The sequence below is a fragment of the Sciurus carolinensis genome, chromosome 2 (assembly GCF_902686445.1).
Source record: "Sciurus carolinensis chromosome 2, mSciCar1.2, whole genome shotgun sequence".
Taxonomy (NCBI): domain Eukaryota; kingdom Metazoa; phylum Chordata; class Mammalia; order Rodentia; family Sciuridae; genus Sciurus; species Sciurus carolinensis.
Genome location: NC_062214.1, coordinates 36,514,316 through 36,520,423, shown reverse-complemented (window position 1 = coordinate 36,520,423; position 6,108 = coordinate 36,514,316). Strand labels below are relative to the sequence as shown.

The window sequence follows — 6,108 nt, the reverse complement described above, 5'->3', positions numbered from 1 at the left end:
GATATCAAAACTATTTCCAGTTACTGGTGCCATTTCCAAATTAAACAGGCTTTTATTATAATTCAGCTGAACAGAAGGAAAAAAAGCATAGAAATGTACTTCCTGTATTGTCATCTAAAAAACATAGTACTGATGGATTTGTTTATAATACAAAATTTCTTTTCAACTGACTTGCAGCCTAGAACACATATAAAATGATGGGTTTTTGTATATGCAGTGATGAAGCCAAAACTTGGAATTGAGATAATTGTCTTAACCCTAATGAAACTCCAATATTTCTATTTTTCATTCCTTTAGTTCCCAGTTACAGGCATTGTGTAAATATTCCCCATTATTGTCCCCATTCCTGCAGTCATGCTCTTTGCTCCCCTATAGTTCCTCCCACTAGAGTAGATAAAATATATTTCTTCAAACCACTAAGGTTGAGCTTGGCTATGTAAAGTGGCTTGGTCAATGTAGTATTGGTGGATATGTTGCACAAAGTAACTTTAAATGTAAATGTGGTGGAATTTGACTTCTCATGTTCCTGCCTTTCATCATGAGAAGAATCAGTCTTCAGAAGCCACCATTTAATAAGAACAAAAGCTATAGATCAGATCTGCATCCAAACAATAACCAGAATCCAAGCCTAGCTAAATCCAGCCAGACCTAGCTGACTAGAAGATATCTGAACAAGAAATAAATATATGTTATAAGCCATTGAGTTTGGGATAGTTGGTTACATAGCATTATACTGTGTACAGTAGACTGATAAATCTTTCCACATTCTCTGTACTTTAATAGATCTCCAAGCTACTCAAGGTGTTTTAAATATTTAGGTTACCAAAACTTATCCATTTATCTCTCCTTATTAAGGGTTAAGGGATATTTACACACTATGATTCCAAATTAGTATGGAACAAACTTTCAGTTGAGACTACTCAGCTCAACAATTAAATCCAACTTATTTCAAGGAATATTTTATGTAACTGTAGAAGGGAGTAAGAATTAAACATTAGTATGTATTATTCTGAGGATTAGACAGGTATATACTTAATTATTAAAATGGAGAAAAGTAGTATGATCTTGGAGAAGTGTAGACAATGTATTGTGATTGTTACTTAGGTTAGCCATTACAAAAATAGTATGATATTCTCCATTTATGCTTGATTTATCAAAATATACAAATGCATTCTACTGTCATGTACAACTAATTAGAACAAATAAAAAATTAAATAGATAGTATGATCTTAATCGATGGAATATGGAAAAAGGGAAATATGTTTTCAATGTGAACAATATTAACATCCAATTTTTTAGTCATTTTCTCACTGAATGCATATTTCAAAATGTCTTCAGTGAAACAGAAGTTAGTGATATGGTGGTAAATAAAATAATGATCATGATCTCCAGGTTACTGGGCATGACAGGAGGAGAATATAGGTAAGGTGGGACAGAGACAAAGTTTCCTACATGAGACAAGGTCCAGTTCCAGATGAGGGGCTAACAAGTAAACAATATTGTGTCCAAGGACATTTGCAGCTTTGAAAGAATTGGGAACCATTACTACTAGTGTGATATGACCCAGAAACGAGTCAAACAACTGTTCTGTCTAGTGGGAGTAAGTTGTGTAAGAGGGACTTTCATGTAACTGAAGTCTTGGAGAAAAACATATGAAGAGCATTCATTTCCAGGGAAGAAAAATTTGCCAGTTCTACAGGACATTGCCTCCAAGTCATAGAACATTTTGGATTGGTGACTGATTGGCCTTGTATTGGGGTGTAAGGAAAGGAAGAAAATAAAGTAGACTAAGAAGTTTTAGTTTCCATGGATAACATTGAACAAAATAGGTAAAGGAATTTGGAAAAGGAATGTAGAGTTTATCTATTTCTACAATAATGTTGCATAATAAACCACTCAAAAACTTAGTGGCTTAAACTAATAATTGTTTGGTGTTTTCTACCAGACTTTAGGTAAGTTTGGTGATCCTGCCAAATAGGTCCAGGTTGACTGGTTTGAGCTGGGCACACACTCCTCCATTTTCAGCTGTAGGCCAACAGGGTAGATTTGCTAGTTTATTGTGAGTTACTCTTAAATCTGAGGATGTAGCTCACTCAGCTCTGCTCAGTGAGGTATCTTTCACCCACAAGGCTACCTAGAGCTTATTCAAATGTGCAGGAATACAAAAGAAAAAGAAACACAGGGAACTTCTTGAGGAACTATCTCACATAGTATTTGTGTTTTACTCAACTTTGCACCCGTGACCAAAATACCCCACAAGAACAACTTATAGGAGGAAGTTTATTTGGGGCTCATGGTTTCAGAGGTCTCAGTCCATACATGACCGATTCCATTACTATGGGTCCAAGGTGAAGCAACGCATCATGGTGGAAGGGTTAAATAAAGGAATATCCCTCAGCTCATGAAAGGAAAGAAGGAATAAAGGAAAGAGAAATATAAGGGGTGGTTGAGGAGGAGGAAGGGACTACAGGGAAGTGCATCCTTCCAGGGGGCTCACTTCCTCCACCCATGCCCCATCTGTCTACAGTTATCACTCAGTCAGTCAGTCCATTCAAACTGGGATAGACTGGTTAGGTTACAGCTCTTATAATAGAATCATTTCACCTCTGAATATTCTTGCATTAACACAGTAGCTTTGAGGAGATGACTCATATCCACATGGTAAAAATTTGCCATATTATTTTGTCCAAATCAAGTGACTGACTCACTAAGATTCAAGAGATGGAGATATAAATCTGGCCTTTTCATGGGAGAAAGAGTCAATCCCAGTGCACAGGGGCATGGATACAGGGAGAGGAGAAGAACGGGGGCCACATTTGTGGTCTGTCTATTGCAGTAACCAACCATTTTCAATTTCCTATTTCATGGCTGGCATTGTGTTTGTGACTATTAGAAATTTCATCTCATTAGTGATGGGAGCAGTTCTACCAGAAGAGCCTGCTTCTAGAGATGTCACATTTATGCATCACCATACAGATATCATTAGGTGGTGGAATTAGGATGGTTGCTCTGATGCTTTTTAAAACATAAGCTCTTTCCGAGCTCCCTCACACTGCTTTCCTAAATCAATGGCATGTAATCTTCCCCCAAATAGTTTATCAATTGAAATAGAATCAATTCTATCACAGCAGGAATCAGAAGAGTGAGGTGAGAAGATTCTGTGGTCTGAGATTGCCATAGGTGACAAGACCCATGCTGGAAATGCTAGACAGGAATGAAGGGTGACCTGAGGTTCACGGGGCAAAATGAACTTTTACGAGGGAGTGGTTACCATCGGGGGAGCTGTATCATCTCAAATCTTCATATCCAAGGAGACCTAATGGGTTCAGTTTCTATTGGGGCAACATTTATAAGGGAGTGAGAAATGAGAGTGTGACTTCTGAGCAGAAAAATCTGTATCACATTATAATTTCTTCTGGTTGATGGAAAGGATCATGAAAACAGGACCTACCCCCAGGGAAAGGGGTTGCACGTTTGAGGCTAGTGGTTTGCAACCCCCAGTTGTTTGGATTTCTGGAATTGGAATTAGGAAGTCAATTGTAAGGTGATGCTATCATGGATATTTCCTATTTTGTTCTTTGCTGCACTGTTAACACCTTAAACTGTTTCGGGTACATGCAGGCATAAAGTAAATATTTGTTAAGTCATCAAGATAAGGATATAACTCGATACAAATAGTACCCCTGGGATTAAATCATTATAAGCTCATGAACTTATAAATGAGAAAAAGTTAGACGTCTCCAGACCCTTGTTGGTAAAAGAGGTAAGAAAGCTGCAGTCAGACATGGAGGCTCCTGACTTACTGATTCAGAAACCAGTACTGATTCTCGGGGTGGCCTGCAAACCAGAGGAGGAAGACTCTGATATTTGCATTGTGAAACTTCCATTTCAAGCAATCTCTTTAGTGATGTCTAGTAAAAATTTAGAACATTCATCTTTGGCAAAACTGAACTTATGGACAGGTGATTATTGTAGTTATCAAGTAGACCAAAGTTGTTCAAAACGAAATTGCAGACCAACAGCAGCACCACCTAGTTCTCTAATAGATAGTGAAATTCTCAAGTGCTCTCCCAGACCTACTGGATCAGAATTTGGAGGGTGAGGCCCAGGAATATATTTTTTGTTTAATAATCATTCAATGTGCTGTCACTCTTTTAATGATGTTTTAGGACAAAGAAAGTTTCACGAAGTTATATGTTTTTTTTTTTTTTTAAATCTGGTACAGGGTTCGAAGATGTAATTATCAATAGAAAATATTTCTACAACCTCAAATTAGATGACTTACAAATATTTGCAAAATTCATCCTTATGATACTCATGCAGTTTGTATTTGAAATGACAGTTTACAGAGATGGAGAACTAGAATCCAGATTTTTTTAATTAGAAAGACAACAGTATATAATTTAGTCCTTGCAAAAGTTTTTCAGTAAGAAAATGGACAGATTTTTATTCCTAGGTGATTGTCACACGTGGTCTCTATTCTCTCCCTACTTCTGCTCTTCTCTTCATGTCTCTTCAGCATGTCGTCTGCTGGGTGCCTGGATACCATTGATGTTCTGGTGTCTTTCCTCTATTGCGCTGTTCACCAGGACTCTGCTGTGGCTGCTGCTTTTTCTCGTTTTGCTCATAACAACCAGAACATGGGCTTCTCCCACTCCTCTCATCCCTGCTATGACTTCTGCTGCTCATTTTTCTCAGACCCCCTCTTCTCTAAGCTGTGATGATGACTTCTAGATATTCGTCACAGTCAGGTTGGTTCCATTTACTGTCCTCTCCAGAAATCTCTTGATTTTAAAATCAAGCTTTTTTTTTTTTTTTCCCCTTGTCACTATAGTTTCTAGAAAGTTCTTCATGAGATTTACTTTTCTTAGACTTGACCTCTTCACAACCACCGTAATTTCCAGAACACTTGCATTTCTTTCTTTTCTTCTTTATAAAAATTTTCTTTGTAGTAATTTTGACTACTGCTTTTGGAAGTCACACTGGAGAAAAAGGAAGAGGAATAAGAAGAGGAAGAGGAGGAAAAGGAGGTTTTTAAATTTACATCTGCTTTTCTGCAACTTTTTTTTTTTTACATTTTTTCTTTCTTTCTTTTTTTTCAAATCTATCCAATTTCCTGAGCTGCTTCTGGTTTTGTTGGGTTGTGAGTGACTTTAAGAATTTAACTTCTAATATTCTACACCCTCACTGGTAGCATACTACTGAGTCAACAAAGACATTATTCAGTTTCTCTGATGGATCATTTGCACTCATGTTTCTCCTCAGTACATTTCATTTGCAATGAAAACCCGCTATTTCTCATCTCCACCATTAGTGCCCTGAGCTATCAGTGGGAACCCCATATACATTAATTCCAGAAAATTCAAACAAAGGATATAATTGAATTATGCTGACATGATCCCGATTGTGATATTTAACACATCTCACATTTCAAAACTGGAACACCAAACGACTGATCTCTGATGCTCTTGTCATCTTTAGCATATTTTTTCACATGGAGTTCCTTTCTGTCATTCAAATTTATATTTTGTTTCTTCTTTCTCTTTATTTTCTTTCTTTAGTGCCTAGTGGAAAATCACACATGAAATTAAGGCTATTCTTTACACATTCATCTTCCATAAGCAATCTTTTATCATATAACACTTGTACTTTTAAGATACTGTTGCATTAATTCATGTTTCTCCTTATCATATTATAATTTCTGTCGTGCCATCCATACCTTTTGGATATTACTTTCAGTGGCAGGATGAAAGTCCTTACAGCACAAGAAGTTGGCAAAGGATTTTCCCATCTTGGAGTCTGAGTTAAGGAATACTTCTGGGAATATGCTTTTTAGTAAGCCTTCTAGACAATTCTTATCTGTTCTAATGTTTAAGACACACTGAATTGAAAGACTTCAGAGGTCTCCTGGATATCAAGATGTTCCTGTGACTTTCTTCTTCTATTATCCTATCAAATGACCTGAAATTGATCATCTAGCACAAAGACAGTTGAATTTTTGACTAAGGAATAAAAGTAAATTGGCACATGTGTGAACAGACTTTGAACACCTTCTTCTTCATCACCATTAGTATAGTACCTCTTGTTTGTATAAACATTCTTTGAATT

At 36.8% G+C, this 6,108-nt stretch overlaps 1 pseudogene; it reads right to left on the bottom strand.

Moving 5' to 3' along the window:
* Positions 1-4,515: 4,515 nt before the first annotated feature.
* On the bottom strand, positions 4,516-5,791 carry LOC124976304 (corepressor interacting with RBPJ 1-like; annotated as a pseudogene).
* Positions 5,792-6,108: the final 317 nt, after the last annotated feature.